At 45.4% G+C, this 19246-nt stretch overlaps 1 long non-coding RNA gene across 1 annotated transcript in view; it reads right to left on the bottom strand.

Annotated features, from left to right (window-relative positions):
* Window positions 1–751: 751 nt before the first annotated feature.
* Window positions 752–19246, bottom strand: part of LOC128341573 (uncharacterized) — a 31445-nt gene continuing 12950 nt past the window's right edge. The window contains exons 2-3 of the long non-coding RNA XR_008314461.1: window positions 7511–8120; window positions 752–3692 (exon numbers count right to left, since the gene is read on the bottom strand). This is a non-coding gene — a long non-coding RNA (uncharacterized LOC128341573). The remainder of the gene's footprint in view (window positions 3693–7510; window positions 8121–19246) is intronic.

Raw genomic sequence — 19246 nt, 5'->3', positions numbered from 1 at the left:
TAGACCAAACAGCTCTTGAACCGATGCACTTCCTGGTATGAAGAGGGGCTGTCAGCACAGGGAAATGGGGTTGCCGCTCTGGCCTCCATAAGGAGTGCCCCTGCCTTTGAGTTTTGTAACTCAAGCAAAGTGTTTCCATGTACAGAATGTTCTGTGGGAAGTGTGGAGGATTGGTTAAGATAAGCTTTTGTATTGTGATGGTGCCTATTCATTATCCTATACTTTATCTTTTGTCAGTGCAGTGACCCAGAACCATTATTAGGGAATTAACAAGGCATTTTGCTTAGGTGAAAAGAGCTCTCATCTTTTCAAAAAGAGGTGGGGAGGGGGACCCTTGGAAAATGCCCTCTTCCCTAGAAAGCTCATTAACATGAAAAGAACCAGTTATTATATAACTGGATAAATAATATTCCTTGTTCCTTTGATCACTATCAAATTGCTCTGTGTTTTGTTCAACAAGGACTTGTCAGCAGGCTGTGCTTTGATGCACTGTCATGTAAAATGAATGTTTTTTATTTTATTTTTTTGAGCTCTGAACTTAAATTGACATCTCAGTAAAATGGAATTGCTGGAAGAATTAAGAGATTTGGCTCTACATGATAAAGTGAAGACCTAGGGTTTGTTTATTTGTTTGTTTTGCACACTTTCCTGAAGGTCAAACTGCTTCCAGTGTTTTTCTTTCTTTTTCCAGTTAAGAAATACATCATTGTCCCCAGACCCCAGCCCAAGAAGACACGTAGACTTATTATGGGTAAAAAGGGCCACAACTTTATTAACAGAAACAACAGACATGGCGGACTGGAACGCCAGGTGATTAATCACCCTTAGAGAACAGTGCGGGCCACTAGGCCTGGGTTAGGACTCTGACGTCCTACCCAGCGCCTTACTGGGCGACACACCCTGGCTCTGGAAACAGGCAGGTACGCCTCATCCAATTCCTTCAAAGCCAACCCCCACTTTAGAAGAGGGGATCTGGATACTTCAAGGTCTTCACCCACCCCGGACTGCACAGCCCAAAGGTTGGTGAAGTCCTGCAGCAGGTTTCATGGCAATCCATTCTCCCCGTGCCGCACAGGCCACAAAGGAGCAATTGACCAGTCAACCTTTTAAATATCCAAGGGTGCTCACCGATGTTCTATCCCTCAACTTACCCCCCAACCCGCACTGTTACTGCCAATGTGGCCGGCCTAACTCTAACTAAACACCTGGGTACAGAACGGAGTAGGCGGAAAAAAACCCAACTGTGGCCAATGCGTTGGGAGCAAAAAATTCCTACTCAGCCCCCTCGGGCGACCAGTCACTAGACCCGCTCTGCACCAGGGAAGGGAGGGAGAGGAATGCCCAGGCCGAACTGAGGAGCCTGGGGTGTGGAACGGCCGATCACGGCCGAAACCACACCCACAAAACTAAAGGGGCCAATCAGCCCGCTTCTTGGGTCTCATGCAGGGCAGGGCTTGGGACAAACTCCCTCCCCTCTGCACGAGGCCAAGGGGAGGGGGATTTCATTAATATTCCTTCCCACCCGCTAGTTTTAAAACCTCACTTTTAGGTTTTACTTGGTCAATGATTTCCCACACCTATCAGAAACTGATTCCCATAATATTTAAGTAGGTTCCACAATCTATCACTAATATTGCTGTTATGTCTGTGTGAGCATGGAGAAAAGTGACTAATTTTTTTTGAATCAACACAAATGTTTCAGACTCCAAAGATGCTATCATCTAGTCTCCTTCCTGGCAATGGTGGGGCTTTCCAGATCTCACCCCACTTGGTGTGTCTTACATGAGACTGGAGAGGGTCTTCTTTATGCCAGGAAAGGGCCTGAGTGATGAGAGGTTCTGGATATTGCTGGATGTTTGTGGTGTATACAGGGTGATCGGGGGGATCTTGGGAAATACATCAGATGTCCAGCCCCTCTAAATTCACCACTCACATGCAGCTGCCTCCAAGGCCTGCCTAAACCCAATGCTCTTCTGAGTATGAATAGAACATCTCTACAACCACTCCGCTTCAATTAACCAGCAAAAAAACATGGGACAGCCCCACTCATGCTGTGCTGGGTGCCAAGCGTAGAGAGACCTCTAGAGATAATGATGAGTGAAATAGAGCCTAGAGGCCTCTCCTCATCTTTATTCTTTGCTAATGCTCTTCCTTTTCAAAGGTAGAATCTTGCCTGCAAGAATAACTTCTTGGCTTCAGCTCACAGGTTCTAGTCTTGTCCCTACTGGACCATGGTTCAAATTCAGCACGGCAGGTATGGTGGCATAAAAGAGGACAAGCCATTAAATATGCTGAGCTTCATGAATGCATTGGCACTCTGCAGGAAGGCCTCGTAATACATTTTGATCTCTTTCTGCCCCATGTAAGGAGAAAGAAATACTTTCCCCCCACTGATAAAATAGTCCTGGGAAAGTGTTGATTCAAATAAGGAATTATGAGATAAAGCATTAAAGTTAAACTCTGGAATATTTTCCATGATATGGCTGAACATAAACTTCCTTAGTTCTTGGGTATGTGGATAGTGTCAGTGGGATATGTATTCTTGCTAGCCTTTTTAGTTTAGAAGAAAAGATGGCAGAGGGATGTTTTAGAGGTTTACAAAATTATTTGCCAACTGGCTAGACACTCTCTTCTGCCCAGGGGTGTAGATAATTTGGATGGGGCAGTCTAGAAATGTGATTGACTGATATAGATAGATAGATAGATAGATAGATAGATAGATAGATAGATGACAAATATCACCAGCCCTCACCAGCTGATATCATCATTTACTGATTGACAAATATTTGCATATCAGATATTTATAGGATATCTGATATATTTCTGATCTGTTCCTTATATATCTGATATAGCTACTAATATATCTGTCACCTGATATCTGATATATCCCTTATATATCAGATATGGGATATCATATATTTTTATCAGATATTTGTATCAGATATCAGATATTTGCTGATATATTTGCTGGTATCAAATATATTTGCTGATATCAAATATCACCAGCTTTCTTTAGCTGAGCAACAGCTTGCTCTCTGCTCTCCACTAGCTGCTTCTTGAAGAAGGTGCGGGGCCAGGGGGACCAAGGGTTCGTCTCCACTTTTTGTCCCTGAGCCCACTACAACCTTGCTATGCCCTTGCTTTTGCCTCTTTCATAATAACAGAGTTTTGGGTTGGGATCACTCAGTGATGACTTAATTTTATATTTATTTATTTATTTATTATTTTAAAAACATTTCTATACTGCCCAAAACTTGCATCTCTGGGCAGTTTACAATTAAAATCATTTAAAAGCCAAGATTAAAACTATTAAAACTATAAATCTAATTAAAAGCCTGGGTGAATAAATGTGTCTTCAGAGCCTTTTTAAAAGTTGCCAGAGATGGGGAGACTCTTATAATGTGGAGGCTCTTATAATCGGAGGAGTGTCCGATTGCATTGGGGTTTTGTGGGTGGTAAGCACCCAGAGGTGCCTACCAAAAGGCACCCCACTTTTGTGCCCCTAGGTGCTCCACAATTGGGGATAATGGGCTGGTTCAATGGCACCCTTAACTAATATTTTGTTGGACAACCTTTAGAGGCAGTCACTGCAAACAAGTGATTCCTGTAGCTCTCAATGAGACTTCTGCACCTTCAACAGGTAGTTTGGCCCACTCTTCCTGAGCAAACTGCTCCAGCTGTGTCATTATACCCTATGAGAAAAATAATTAAAAATACTTCAAATATTCATAAAAAATTGTAGGAGTGTCTGATTGCTTCAGGGTTTGGGTGGTTGTTAGCATCCATGGGTGCTCCACAATAGGGAATAATGGGCTGGCTTGAGTCCCATTATACCCTATGAGGAAAAAATTCAAAAATTCATTTAAAAAATTGTACAAGTGTCAGATTGCTTTGGGAATTGGGTGGTAAGTACCCATGGGTGCCAGCTACCACCCCACCCACTTTTGGAGGTTTGAACCAGTTCAAACTGGTTTGAAACAGTTCAAATTCAAACCAAACCAGGAGGGGTTCATGCAAAACCAAAACCAAACCCAAACCTCCCCCTCCCAGTTTGAACCTGGTTCGAATTCGAACCAAACCAGGCAAACCGGTTTTGTGCACATCCTATACCATAAAAGCCTTAAGCATGCGGGCGTGCTGCCCGTGTCTTTTTGGGCCGTTCTGGAGCGCGGAGCGCATGCCCAGATCAGCCCAAAAAGATACGGCTGCCCAGACACTGGCGGCCATGTTGGAGCCCGAGAAGCGGCGGCCTAGGAGAAGCGGCCGCTGCCAACGGGAGCAGAGTGTTGGTGAGGCGGCGGCAGAGCCGCGGCCTCGGACAGAGGTGGTGGTGGCCACGGCCTCGGACAGAGGTGGCGGTGGCCGCGGCGGGGTGACTGGCCCCGATGGCGGCGGCGGCGGAAGTACGGGCGAGGTGGCAGCGCTCTGGCCCCATCAGGCCCCTTTTCTCTACGCTGCGGTGGGCGGGGGTAAGTGAATGGGCTGATTTTGATGGCGGCGGCCGCCGCCGTGGGAGTACAGGCGAGGCGGCGGCACTCTGGCCCCGTCAGGCCCCTTTTCTCTGCGCTGCGGAGGGCGGGGGTAAGTGCATGGGCCGATTTGGCCCTTAAACGTGGGGGGGGGGGTTTGGATGAAAAAGCAGCTGGGAGGGTGTGCGGCCGGTCGGCGGTGGCGGCCGCGGGGGGAAATACATGGGCTAGCGCCCGTTATTATAACGGGCTTCAAATTACTAGTCCCTAATAACACAAATGAAAACAGCATGGACAAAAATGATGGGACCCTTAACAAATATTTGGTTGGACAACCTTTAGAGACAATCGCTGCAAACAAGCGATTCCTGTAGCTCTCATTGAGACTTCTGCACCTGTCAACAGGTAGTTTGGCCCACTCTTCCTGAGCAAACTGCTCAGCTGTGTCAGGTTTGAAGAGTGCCTTTTCCAGACTGCATGTTTCAGTTCTTTCCATAGATGTTCGATAGGATTCAAATCAGGGCTCGTGGAAGGCCACTTCAGAATAGTCCAATGTTTTGTTCTTAGCCATTCTTGGGTGCTTCTAGCTGTGTGTTTTGGGTCATTATCCTGTTGGAGGATCCATGACCTGCGACTGAGACAGAGCTTTCTGACACTGGGCAGTACGTTTCACTCCAGAATGTCTTGATAGTCTTGAGATTTGATTGTTCCCTTCACAGACTCAAGGCACCCCATGCCAGATGCAGCAAAGCAGCCCCAAAACATTACCGAGCCTCCTCCATGTTTCACAGTAGGTATGGTGTTCTGTTCTTTGAAAGCTTTATTTTTTTTTGTCTGTGGACATAGAGCTGATGTGACTTATTTATTTATTTATTTATTTATTTATTTATTCGGTTTTTAAACCGCCCTTCCGAAATGGCTCAGGGCGGTTTGCCAAAAAGCTCCAGTTTTGTCTCATCTATCCAAAGGATATTCTCCCAGAAACATTGTGGTTTGTCAATATGCATGTTAGCAAATTCCAGTCTGGCTTTTAAATGTTTTTCTTTTAACAGTGGAGTCCTCCTGGGTCTTCTTCCATTGAGCCCACTGTCACTCAAAAAGCAACGGATGGTGCGATCAGACACTGATGGACCTTGACCTTGGAGTTCAGCTTGTATCTCTTTGGAAGCTGTCCTTGGCTTTTTGTCTACCATTCTCACTATCCTTCTGCCCATTCTGGGGTCGATTTTCCTCTTGCGGCCACATCCAGAGTGGTTGGCTACAGTCCCATGGACCTTGAACTTCTTAATAATATTTGCAACTGTCACAGGAACATCAAACTGCTTGGAGATGGTCTTATAGCCTTTGCCTTTAACATGCTGGTCTATAATTTTCTTTCTGATCTCCTCAGACAACTCTCTCCTTTGCTTTCTCTGGTCCATGTTCATTGTGAGACACACGATGATATCAAACAGCAGAGTGACTATGTGTGATGCTAATTAAAGAAAACAGCTAATTTGAAAAATCATTCTAATCAAATTATTTATGATCTTTTCTAGGGGTACTAACATGTGTCCAGGCCACTTTAGAATATCTTTGTAAAATAAGCAATATTTTATCTCTTTTCACACTTGCTTTGCTTTACTCAATGACATATCAAAGGCATGCAGGTATATATGAGACAATTGCTTTTCATTTAATCGCTTTTTAGGAGGCATAAAACATTTTTTCAATGAGCTGTAAGGGTACCAACAAATTTGTCCACATGTGTATATGCTCCTCAAGATCTCTTTTTGCATCCCTTATTGTCTTCTGGCATTTCTTTTGCCAGAATTTATGTTCCTTTCTGTTCTCTTCATTTGGGCAGCACTTCCATTTTCTGAAGGAAGTCTTCTTCCCTTTTATAGCTTCCCTGACTCCGCTTGTTAGTCATGCTGGTGTCCTCCTGAACTTGGTGGTGCCTTTCTTCCTTCTTGGTATGCATTCCAACTGAGTTTCTATTATCATGGTTTTAAATAAGTTTCATACTTTCTAGAGTGATTTGACCCTCCTGACTTTTCCTTTCAGCTTTCTTTTTACCAGTCCCCTCATTTTTGAGAAGTTTCCTGTTCTGAAGTTCAATGCATCTGTGTTGAACTTTCGTGGCATTGCTGCCCTCACATATAAGCTGAATTGGATCACACTATGGTCACTGTTCCCCAATGGCTGTACAACTCTGATATCTCACACCAGATCCTGGGCACCACTCAGGATTAAGTCCAAGGTTTGCCTTCATTCTGGCTGGTTCTGCAACCAACTTCTGTAAGGCTCAGCCATTTAGCATGTCTAGAAATTTGGCCAATCTGTCAACACCTGAACATGAATTTGCCCAGTCTATGTAAGGGTAATTGAAGTCATCCATTATTACAACTCTGAATCTCTTTGATGCCTCTCTGATTTGCTTCTCCAACTCCAGGTCACTCTCAGTGTTTTGCTCCAGAGGGCAATAATGCATCCCTAGTAACACATTTTATTTCAGTCCTCATATTTTCATCCATAATGATTCTGTGGAGGACTCTGTCCCACCTAGGTTTTCTAGCTTGTTGAATTCTATCCCCAGTGCTACTCCACCCTCAATCCACCTCTCCCCTGTCCTTTCTGTAGAATTTATATCCAGGAATAACAGTGCCCCACTGGTTCTTACCATTCCACCAGGTTTCTGGTAAGGCCTTCTATATCTATGTTGTAATTAGCAACCAAGCACTCCAGCTCGCCTACCTTGGTTCGGAGGCTTTTGTTATTGGTATATAAACACCCAAGCAACCTAATGACGCAGCAGGAAATGACTTGTCTAGCAAGCATGAGATTGCTGGTTTGAATCCCTGCTGGTACCCATATCGGGCAGCTGCAATATTGGAAGATGCTGAAAGGCATCATCTCACACTGTGCGGGAGGAGGCAATGGTAAACCCCTCCTGTATTCTACCAAAGACAACCACAGGGCTCTGTGGTCACCAGGAGTTGACACCGACTCGACAGCACAATTTACCTTTTATATAAACACCTAAATGCAGAGTCTCTTACCTGGCATTGGTGTGTGCAATCTCCTTTACTTTCATTTGACCTTTTTGACCAGCTCTTGTGTGCTTCTATCTGCTCCTCCTGGTTCTGCTCCATCCCTTTTTGGTTTACCTGCACCCTTGCCCTTTAAGGGATTTTGCTTGCTGAAGGAGATACTACTCAGTTCCTGTTGGCAACTGCCTAGGCATCATTTAAAAGCTGCTCTGTGACCTTTGTGATTTTAAGCACCAGCTGTCTGGTTCCATCTTAGTTCAAGTGGAGCCTTTTATCTTTATCTCTTCTTTATCTCTTCTTTCAAGAAAGGCTTTAAAGGCTTCCCTTCTGCAAAGCCACATACATATACAAGTAGGAGAGGCTGGTGCCCATTGGCCAGAAGTATTTGTGGAGTTGCTGCAGCTGCTTGCATGGGTGACCAGGCAAGCTAAAACCAGTTGGCCTATTCAGCCATGTGTGCAGCTGTCATGGAAATTTCAGACACCTTTGTTTGTGCAACATGTTCTTCCCCGTGCACTGGTCATCTTCTGGGGGTCTGAGGTTAGATATCAGGCCTGTTCAGGGTGGTGTGGCTTTAGTCCTTCTGGGGTTCCAGGCAGATATAGAAGATGGTTTACATCTAATAAAGTGAAGAATGTGAGACAAATTATATATATATTTTAAATTGCTTTGTGCTCTCTCTTCTGATTGGAACATAGGAAGCTGCCTTGTACCAAGTCAGATCATTGGACCATCAAGCTCAGTATTGTCTACACAGACTGGCAGAGGCTTCTCCAGGGTTGCAGGCAGTAGTCTTTATTTCAGCCCTATCTGGAGATGCCAGGGAGGGAACCTGGAACCTTCTGCATCCAAGCATATAGAAATGCAAAGGTACCACCCTTCCCAAAGTGGCCCCATCCCTGGAAGGGAATATCTTACAGCACTGACACATGTAGTCTCCCACTCAAATGCAAACCAGGGTGGACTCTGCTTAGCAAAGGGGACAATTCTTGCTTGCTACCACAAGACCAGCTCTCCTCCGTCCTCCTGTCCCTTTTATTGTTATTTGGTTGCTGATGACATGCAGGTGCAAAAACAGAGTTTATCAAGCATCTGGCAGGCCTTGATACAGGGCTGGCATGTCACCTACCACCTGAGGCTGCATGTCGGAAGGCTAGCTCTATGCTTAGCACACAACAAGACCCGATCTTTGAAAACACCCTCCCAAAAGGGACTCTTAGCATTTAATCAGATTGCTGAGGGCAAACTGAACACTTGCAGCAGGGGCAGGTCCAGAAAGAGCGGAATGGCTGTGCTTTCCAGCCACAGGCTTGGCAGTGAGCACAGCTGTCACCATGCGTGGGTTGAGCATCAGAAGCAGCTAATCAGTCCTGACTGGCATGTTGACTTCGCATTACTCCTGGGCCAACAGGATTGCAGTAGGGACACTGCACGGCGGGGGTGACTTAGCCAGGTCTGGAAGTCGGCTGGTCAATACATATTTATGAGGAGTGGAGGAGGAAAATTAAATTAGGGAGATAGCTCACTGTGGGGGACTATTTTTTTGGCCAAGGTAGCAGTAAAAATTGCCTATAATAATTAGTGAGACACAGCCTTGGATTAGAAAACAAAATAATGGCCATTTGCAATGATAGCGGTTCCCATTACCAAGAAAATAGTGCAAACAGAGAAGACACACAAAAACAAAATAAAACACACTATTAACAGAAGTGTGTGCCCTTAGCAGCAGCACTGCAGTTTTATCTGCAAAGAGTTATAACTGAGTCAAAACTACTTAGGCTGAGTCAAAACTACTTAGTTTCAGGTTTGTGAATGTCAAAAGCACCTCCCATTTCTCAACATCTGTTATCAACATATTTGTGGTCTTTCAGTGTTGTTCAATCAGGACCCATTTATTCTCCTGGCAGCTTTTGCTGCTCAGTACCATTTCTCTTTGCTCTCACTGCCCTTGGCCTCATTTGTCCTCGTTGTCATTTAATCTGATTGGCTGTAGAGAGACACAGGGTTTTGTCAATGATCTCACAGTGCAAGGTCAGGTCACTACAGCCAAACTGATTAAATGGTGGGGCTAAGAGAAGAAAGTGGTACAGTAGCCGGAGAACCAAAAAGGGCATTGAACAGGGTTAGAACACCAATGTTTGACAAGGTGAGCTGTTTTCTGGGGTGGGTGGGGTGGGGCAATTAGATCAGCTGAATCAAATATACCAATTTCAAAATAAACATAGTGACTGATGTGTAGGGCATGGATATACCAGTAGAGTGAGAGCAGCCTAACAGAACTTCCCAACTAAGTATGTATGTTCCCAATGGGGAAGCAGCAATTTTTGGTGCCCTCCCCTTCCCCAGCAAGCCTTCTGTGCCACATGAAAATATGTCCCCCAGAGCTGCACAGCCCCCAGGGACATATTTTTCAGATGGCATAGAGGGCTTCCTGGGGAAGGGGATGGTATCAAAAACTGCCATTTTCCACTGCACCAGTGGAAAATATTCTGTTAAGTTGCTTTCTTTGCACTGCTGCATCCTTGCTTTGTATGCCAGCCATAGGGAGCTGCTGAAGTCCTTCTGGGGCTCCAGGCAGTTAGAAGATGGATTAGTGAAGAATGTGAGACAAATTCTACTTGGAATCTTCTGCATGCAGATGCTCTTCCCAGAGTGGCTTCATTCCCTGAGGGGAATAACTTACAGTGCTCACACATCTCCCATTCAAATGTAAGCCAACCAGGCCCAGTGCCTTAGCCACCGCCATTGGCTGCAGGCAGCCAGGTCCACTTGTTTCTCATCCCCCAACCTCCCCCCTGTTGGAAATTCTCTGTGGTGAGAGAATCCCTTTCTCATTATAGCAGAGTGCACAGAGGCACAACACAGCGGACATTTAGTTAAGCATGCGTGTGTGCTGAGAGTAAAGTAACTTGGAGCCAATTCATAGTTTCAAATCAATATAAAAGGCATTTATTAAGGAACTCCATTCTAGATAGGAAAGTGAGGAGTTAGGATCTCTAATCTATCTAGCTAGCTGGATGCAGATGGATTCTGCATCCTCTCTGCACATATGGTGCAGGGAGAGAGGCTTGCCATGTTGCAAGGTAGGCGGGCAGGTAGGAAGAGAGAGAGGAAGGAGGAAGTTGAATCTCTAAGAGTAGCAATCTACATTTCAAAGGGATAGCATCAGAGCAGTGGAGAAGGGATGACCAATGTCTTGACTCTCTAGCCCTCTGACTTACTAGTCTGTCCTCCACTGTCTGAGGCAAAGAGACAGCGCAGAGTCCTTTAACTTCCAACACCCCCCCGCCCATGCAACAGGAGATTGGGTAGTGGGTGCTGCAGGCAGGCCATGAGTGGGCTGCACTGATTTTGAGCCCTCCCAGGAGTCATTTGGAGCTCCCCCAATGGTCTGAGACTTCAGACCGGAAGTCTGGTCCAAAGAGCACTCCTGATCATCCTGTCGGTGTATAACATAATGAGTGTCGGAGGGTAGATTAGGGATCACAGTGGAGTAGAAGTTACCTTTGCAGGATGAAGGGCCTGTAGCTTGAAGGCAGTGGTGCTTTGCATCTAAGATAGCCAGCCCTTTTCCAGGCAGAAATCAAACGCTAGCCTCATTTTGCAGTTATTCATTCAGTACGATGTAAGAGACAGAGTGTTGGATTTGAACCAGGAGTATGGATTTCAATTCCTGCTCAGCCACAAAGCTCGTTGGGTGACCTTTGGCCTGTCACAGTCTCTCAGCCTAAGGCTAAACAGAGGAAAGCTGCATTTCTGCTCCTATGAGGAAGTGTTGGTTACAGATATACTGTATCATAAATAATAATATGCCATTTCTGCTGGTCTCTTGAGTTTTGGGAGCACAGCGGTTAGGTCTGTGGTCTGAGCACTCGGATCTGGGCCTTAATTCAATGGTCCCTTCAGATTTCCATAACCCTTCAATTGCTGGACAGTCTTACAAGAAACATTTGCATCTGCACTCCACACTAATAGTGCAACATGTGAATCAGAAGTCAAAATATGACAAGAATTGGTCCCAGAAGGAGATGCTGGGGGAATGCTGTTGCATTCTGTAGCTATTAGTTTACAGAGTCCCATAGGAATCTGTCTTGTTCCCCATGCTGTTTAACATCTATTGGAAGCCACTGACTGAGGCGATCCAGAGGTTGGGCTCAGGTGCCATCACTACACTAATGAGACCCAATTGTGCCTCCCATTTTTGTCACTGAATCCTGGCGAGGCAGTGGAAACTCTTAGCTGGGGTACTTGAAGGTGGTTCTGATCTGCATGAGGGTAAACACACTGATGCTTAATCCAGGCAAGAGGGACATGCTACTGTCCTTGGATGGGGGTGTTCAATCTGCCTTAGGTGGGTTGTGCTCTCCCTGCAGGATCAGGTATACCATTTGGAGGTACAGCTGGTCCCTAGTTTGTCCCTGGATGCTCAGGTGACTGCTTTAGAATGGCTTTAAAGGGGGCTTAGACAGATTCATGGTGGGCAAGTCTGTCAATGGTTACTAGTCTGGTGGCTGTGGGCCATCTCCAGCCTCAGAGGCACAATGCCTCTAAATACCACTTGCAGGGAGTAGCAGTAGGAAAGAGGGCACGCCCTCAACTCCAGCATCTAGGCTTCCAGCGGCATCTGGTGGGCCACTGTGTGAAACAGGATGCTGGACTAGATGGGCCTTGGGCCTGATCCAACAGGACTGTTCTTATATGTTCTAACATCTTCTACTAGATTCAACTGACTTCAGCTGTGGTCCTATCTGGAGAAAGAGGTCCTGCCTGCAGTTATTTATGCCTTGTTTACATCTGGGCTAGACAACTGCAATGTATTCTACATGGGGCTGCCTTTGAAGGCAGTTCCAAAGCTTCAAATGGTGCGAAACACAGCAGCCACAATGTTGGTGGGATCAAGCCAGATGCAACATAGTACTTTAGTTCTGTTCCAGTTTTGTGAACTTCCAGTATGATTCTGTGCTTAATTTAAAGTGCTGGCTTTAACAGTTAATGCCCTACGGGGTGGTGCTGTCATTGTGTGCACAGGTTCCAAGAACCTGTGCGCAGCTGCCATTGGGGCTGCCATGCTCACATGGTGACATCCCCTGGTTCCCTTTTTCTCCCTGCTGCGTGTGTGGTGTCCCTTTCCTCCCACTGCACATGCAGAGGCAGCCTCGGCCTCCCTGAGGGAGCAGCCCACTGTTCAGCTGCCACCGATGCCATCACCATGTGTGGCGGGGAGAGAAGGGGCACCCCATGTGCATGGTAGAAAGTGTAGGGGTGCCGTGGGGGGAGGTCCGCCGCCAGGTTGGGGTGGGAAGGTGCGGCTAAACACGGGCTGCCTATGCCTTCCCTATACTTCTGGTGCCCTAAATAGTCTGGGAACTGGTTACTTTAAGGATCATTTGTGAATGAATGAAATTGCCCAGCCCTTTAGGCTTCAGAGGCTCTGTTCTCTGTTCTGCTATCGACTAATGCTCTTTTGGTAGCTATGGCGAATATGAATACGATGAATATTTATATACCATTTCGCAACAAAAGTTCCCAAAGTGGTTTATACAGATATAATTAATAAACAAACAAAATAAATAAATAATGGCTCCCTGTCTCCAAAGGTACCTTACAATCTAAAAAAGAAATATCAGATAGACACCAGCAATAGCCACTGGAGGGATGCTGTGCTGGGGATAGATAGGGCTAGTTGCTCTCTCCTGGCTCAATAAAAAGAATTATCACTTTTAAAAGGTGCCTTTTTGTTCAGTTAGCAGGGGACAGACAGGTCCTTTCAGTAACAGATCCTCAGAACACCCTATCTCAGGAGATCAGACTGGCTTCCTCTCTTTCCATTTTTTAAAATGGATGCTGACAACGTTCCTGTTTTGGAAGGCTTTCAATATCCTGCTGAACTGACGTTAGACTAGATTTCATGCATCCTGTGATGCTGGTTTGCTTTTATTGTTTGTGTGGATTATTTTGATCGATCGATCGAATAAGTGCCGTCAAGTCGGTGTCAACTCTTAGCGACCACATAGATAGATTCTCTCCAGGATGATCTGTCTTCAGCTTGGCCTTTAAGGTGGCTGTTTGTGCATTCATTGTTGTCGTAATTGAGTCCATCCACTTTGCTGCTGGTCGTCCTCTTCTTCTCTTTCCTTCAACTTTCCCCAGCATTATAGACTTCTCAAGGGAGCTGGATCTTCACATAATGTCTCCGAAGTATGATAGTTTGAGCCTGATCATTTGTGCCTTGAGTGAAAATTCTGGATTGATTTGTTCTATGATCCATTTGTTTGTTTTCCTGGCTGTCCATGGTATCCTCAAAAGTCTTCTCCAGCATCAAAGTTCAAAAGCTTCAATACTTTTTCTATCTTGCTTCTTCAGAGTCCAGCTTTCGCATCCATAGAGTGTCATGGGAACGACCGCTGTCTGAATGATTCTAATCTTTGTAGGTATAGATACATCATGGCATCTAAATATCCTTTCCAAGGGCTTCATTGCAACCCTACCAAGTGCTAGTCTGCAGCATATTTCTTGACTGCTGGATCCTTTACTGTTGATAGTTGATCCTAAAAGGTAGAAGCAATCTACTACTTCAATGCCTTCATTATCAGTTCTGAGGCTGATTGCTGTACCCGTTGTCATTAGTTTAGTCTTCTTTACATTTAGTCATAGACCCATTTTCTCACTGTGCTCCTTGACTTTCATCACTAGAGCTTGCAGATCATCTGCATTCTCAGCTATCAGAATGGTGTCATCAGCATAGTGCAGGTTATTGATGTTTCTTCCTCCAGCTTTAAGACCACACTCATCTTCCAATCCAGCTTCTCTTAGTATACGTTCAGCATATAAGTTGAATAAATGAGAAAGTATACAGCCTTGTTTTACTCCTTTGCTGATCTGGAACCAGTCTGTTTCACCATGTTCTGTATGGACTGAGGCTTCCTGTCCTGTGTATAGGTTTCTCATGAGAACAACGAGATGTTCTGGGATGCCCATTTTCCCAAGGATATTCCACAACTTGACATAGTTGATGCAATGAAAGGCTTTTCTGTAGTTAAAGCACATATTGACTTCTTTTTGGTATTTTTTGGCTTTCTCAATTATCCAGCATGCATCAGCAAGAATGTCTTTTGTTCCTTGGCCTTTTCTGAAACCAGCTTAAACATCTGGCATTTCCCTTTCCACGTAAATCTCTAATCTGTGTTGGATGATCCTGAGCATTATTTTGCTAGTGTGGATTATTTTAGCTTAATTTAAATTACTTTTTCATTTAAATTATATATATTATAATATACACCCACACAAAATGTAATTTAATTGTGGAGTTACTATTGTTAGCTGCTTTTTAAAAAATGAAAAGCAGGCTACACACATTTATTTATTTGCTTGCTTGCTTGTTCGCTCATTCGTTCATTCATACAATTTATATACCACCCTTCCTAAAGTGGCTTAGGGCAGTTTACATTAAAATCAAAAACAAATAATAAAACAATTAAAATTAGAAAACATTTAAACCAGATTAAATCTTATTCAAATTCAAACTAGATATCATAAAAAGCCAGGCTAAAAGATGGGTCTTTAAGGCTGTCCTGAAGGCCTCCAAGGAAGATAATCCTCTTATGTCCACAGGAAGCACATTCCACAATCTAGGGGTGACAACTGAGAAGACCTGATCCCAGATTGCCACCAGATGAACTGGTGGCACTTGAAGACAGACCCCTCCTTATGATCTGAATGAGTGGTGAGGATCTTGTAGGGAGTGCATGTAACCGGCTGGCCCAGTTTGGTTTGAGTCCAGACTGGATTCGAACCTGGCTGGGCCAGTTCTGCCCAGCAGCCCCTCAAACCCCTCCTGTTCAGTCCGGGGGGGAGGGGTTTGTGAGTGTTTGTTTAAATTTATTTAAAGTCACTTACCCCCTTCGGGGGAGTTCCTTGAGGCAGCAGGGGTGGGGGCCACGGAGGTACCCACTCCCCCTGCCAGCCTCTGTGATCACCGCCTTCGGCTTGTTCAGCCAGTTTTTCGGCCCGTTCAGGCGTTTGAACCTCGGTGCGACAGCCATTTTGGATGCCGCCGCACCTGCACAATTGGCCTCTGGCATGACCCAGGCAAGACAGCATCCAAAATGGCCACTGCGCCAAGGTTTGAAGTCCCGAATGGGCTGAAAAACCGGCCAAACGGCCCTACAGAGAGCGCACTGCAGTAGTCCAACCTGGAAGTTACCAGCTGGTGTACCACTGTCTCCAGGTCATTCTCCTCAAGGAGCAGGTGGAATTATTGAATCAATCATAGGTAATAAAAACCATTCCTGGCCACAGTCTCAACCTGAGACACCAAGGAGAGACCTGGGTGCAAGAGCACTCCTAAGCTACGAAGCTGTTATTTGTGCGGGAGTGTAACCTCATCCAGAACTGGAAATTCTATCATGGCTTGCAGATTACAACCCCCAACAATGAGCACCTCTTTCTTGCTTAGATTCAACTTCAGTTTATTATCCCTCATCCAGCCCATTGTTTCCTGTAGGTAGGCATTTAAGGGGCTAATGCCATTTTTTGATACTGATGACAAGGAGAAATTGCCTGCTCTACCCTTAGGCAAGCCCCCTTGCCCCTTTACTGATAAAGGGAAATCCTCACCAGATTCCCCTTTACTAATAGAGCTCTGAGCCAGTTGAACCATATCAGTTCAAACTTGAACAGGGTCCAGTTCAACTGGGTACAAAACAAAACTGGGCTGGGTCATCTTGAACCTGGTCCAGTTTTGTTCACATCCCTAGCATAGACCTTCAGATGGGCTCTATGCTGTGTCTTATCAAATTCAAAATAAGTCCTCCTCCATTTGCACTCCAGTCATCTACCTTGCTGCTTCAGCTCTCATAGTTCTCAAGGAGCTGATTTTGAAGCGAGTTTAGGAGCGATCGTGTCCACTGCCCTGGTAAGTTCCCTGTTCCAGGTATCCACCAGGGCTTTGACAGAATCACCAGCATAACCAATGCCCAAACCCTCTAAGGCCCTTTGGAATCCTACTGGGTCTATTTGAATAGGTCCACCACCCCTGCAGGGGTCAGACATGACTGTGAGATCAACCTTAAACAGGAAGTGGTGTTAAATGAATAAAACAGACAATAACTATAAAATAAACTGCAAACCCCTGGTTTCTTAATATCCATGTCTTTATCCTAATGGTGCCCCAAGAACTGCCATGCACCACATTCATCCTCCTAGCCTGTGAATGGTCAAGCCAAAGTGCTAATCATTTGATACGGTGGAGTCACATGCTAAGCTTTTCCTGGGCAGTACCATTAAGGTTGACAACTTTGCAACTGGCTCTGGTTCCCACAACAGCAGTTTGATGTGCAGCAGGTGCTGTGAAATTCTTCACCTGCTGATTGTACACATCAAGACTCTTTTAAAAGCACAGAAGAACCGTGGCCAGATTTTTTTTCCTTCTGTCCACTTGGCAAGCCTAAATACAATTCAGACTGAAGGTATCATCCTTGATGTTCCCCCGTACCATCGAAAGGTTCTTGTTTAGCCACCTTCTTGGCAGACTTGCTTTTTATGTGTAGGGAGCCTTTTAATGGAGTATATTTCCGACATACAATCCCCCACCTGCAATCAGAATGGTACAATCCATATGTTTGTACTGCATGTATATTGGGCTTCCATAGGGAAAAAAGGATTGGTCTCCTGTACCTTTAAGAGATTCACAGAAGAGGGAATTTCAGCAGCTGCAGATTTTCTGCATGACAAGCTGCACCTGCTGAAATTGCCTCTTCTGTGCTTAGCTATGGGAGAGTTGTCCTGTCTTCCATATGACAGCCCTAATCCGAACATCCTTTAAGAGAAGATGTGGGGATTGAACCATGATCCATATATGCACAGCATGTATTCTGCCATGGTAAGAGAAGGAAGCCATTGTGTTTTTGTATTGTTCACAAAGGAAGGTGCTAACCTTCCTTATTAGGTATGTGGAGATCTTGCAGTTCAGCTACTAAATGTAAGACACAGAGGGAGGGGGGGAGGGACCGCCTTCAGCCATAACGCAGAACCATGGATCCAATGGACCAAGGGTTCTATGTTCCCTCCCCCTGCTCTCCTACCCGCATTCGGAAGAAATGAAGAGCGATCTAACCACAGTCTTGCTGACTGCAGAGAGGAGGGAGAACAGGCTGCCAGCACTTCCTCCTTTAATGAAGAATAGCCCCAGCAGCCAATAGCAGCCAGAGCAAGGGAGGAGCTTCCTCAGTCAAATCCAGTTGATTAAGGGGGAAACTGTAGTGCTAGTGTTTGGATGTAACACTGGCACCACCAAACTGGAGATCCAGTCAGTGGACCATACTACAAACCGCAGGTTCAAATTGGAGTTCGGGGAGGGAAACTGTGGGTTTGTTTATCAACCAACCTGAAGTTGTCCACATCCAGACATACAGTTAATGAAACCAGAGGTGAAGGGTCCTCCAGTTACATGTGATTGGGGTGGGAGTGTTAGTTTAACCACAGCATTGTCTTCCCTTGTTTATCCTATTATAGGGCCTTCACTCTAAAGGCAGGAGTTCTTAAAAGGGGTTCTTATCTGGGGTCCATGGGTTAAGTCCAAGTGGCCAATGGAAAACCTTTGTTGCATTGAACTTAATCTGCATCCTAGTAAACTAGAATAGAGTTCTTGAAATAACTATCCTGAGTGCTTATTCCCCCCCTACTACTTTTGCTGAAGCCTTATGAAATATAGAAACAAGTAAGGTTTATGGATAATACCCAAAATTTCCAATGAAAACTGTTTCTGTATACTTGAGTAGCTGTCCCATCACACTACACTTTTGGGGCCACCTTTCACATTGTATAATAGCCCTGGTGGGTCCCTAATGCCAATGTTCCACTGCATGGAATATCAGCCTATGTCTTTAATGTTTATTCTGCAGAGGAGGCAAAAGCATCCTAATGGCTGTCGCATACAGCCTGAACCATACCGATTCAGAAGTTCCAGTAAGTTCAATGGCATCTACTCCTAAATATGGCTAGAATCACAGCCTTGGACAATGTGCACACTTATCGGGGAGTGAATCCCAATGGAACTCTGTGAGACGTACTTCTGAGGAAGCATGCATAGAACTGGGCTGTTTGCATTGTGATCCTGTGTGTGCTCTCAGAAGCAAATTGGACTGAGTTCAATGGTATTTACTCCCAGGTAAATGTGTATGTAGATAACTCAAGTCCTGTCTTCAGAAGTAAGTCTTCAATGAGACTTACTTCTCTGGGGCTGCAATGTTATGAATATTTTGAGAGGAAGTCTCATTAAATTTAGTGGGACTTCCTTCCAACTAAAAACGCCAGTAGTGGCCTGTACTGGTGGAACAGGGTGGTGGTGGTGGAAAACGAGTTGCAGGTGTGGCTCATTCCAACTCACCTCTCCCCACCCTGGTTAGGAACATAAGAAGCTGCCTTATACCGTGTCAGACCATTGGTCCATCTAGCTCAGTGCTGCAGGCAGGAGTCTCTCTCAGCCCTATCTGGAGATGCCAGGAAGAGAACATGGAACTGTCTGCATGCAAGTAAACAGATGCTCTTCCCAGAGTGGCCCCATTCCCTGAGGGGAATATCTTACAGTGCTCACACATGTAGTCTCCCATTCCAATGCAGACCAGGGCAGCCCTGGCTTAGCAAAGGGGTCACTTCATGTTTGCTACCACAAGGCCAGGTCTCCTCCCATAGACGGCCTTGTTAACCCCAGGCCCGAGGGCTGCTTGTTCACCCAGTTCCCCAACC

The sequence above is a fragment of the Hemicordylus capensis genome, chromosome 2 (genome assembly GCF_027244095.1).
Source record: "Hemicordylus capensis ecotype Gifberg chromosome 2, rHemCap1.1.pri, whole genome shotgun sequence".
Classification (NCBI taxonomy): domain Eukaryota; kingdom Metazoa; phylum Chordata; class Lepidosauria; order Squamata; family Cordylidae; genus Hemicordylus; species Hemicordylus capensis.
Note: the sequence above shows the minus strand (reverse complement) of the source record. Positions and strands in the feature narration are given on the sequence as shown.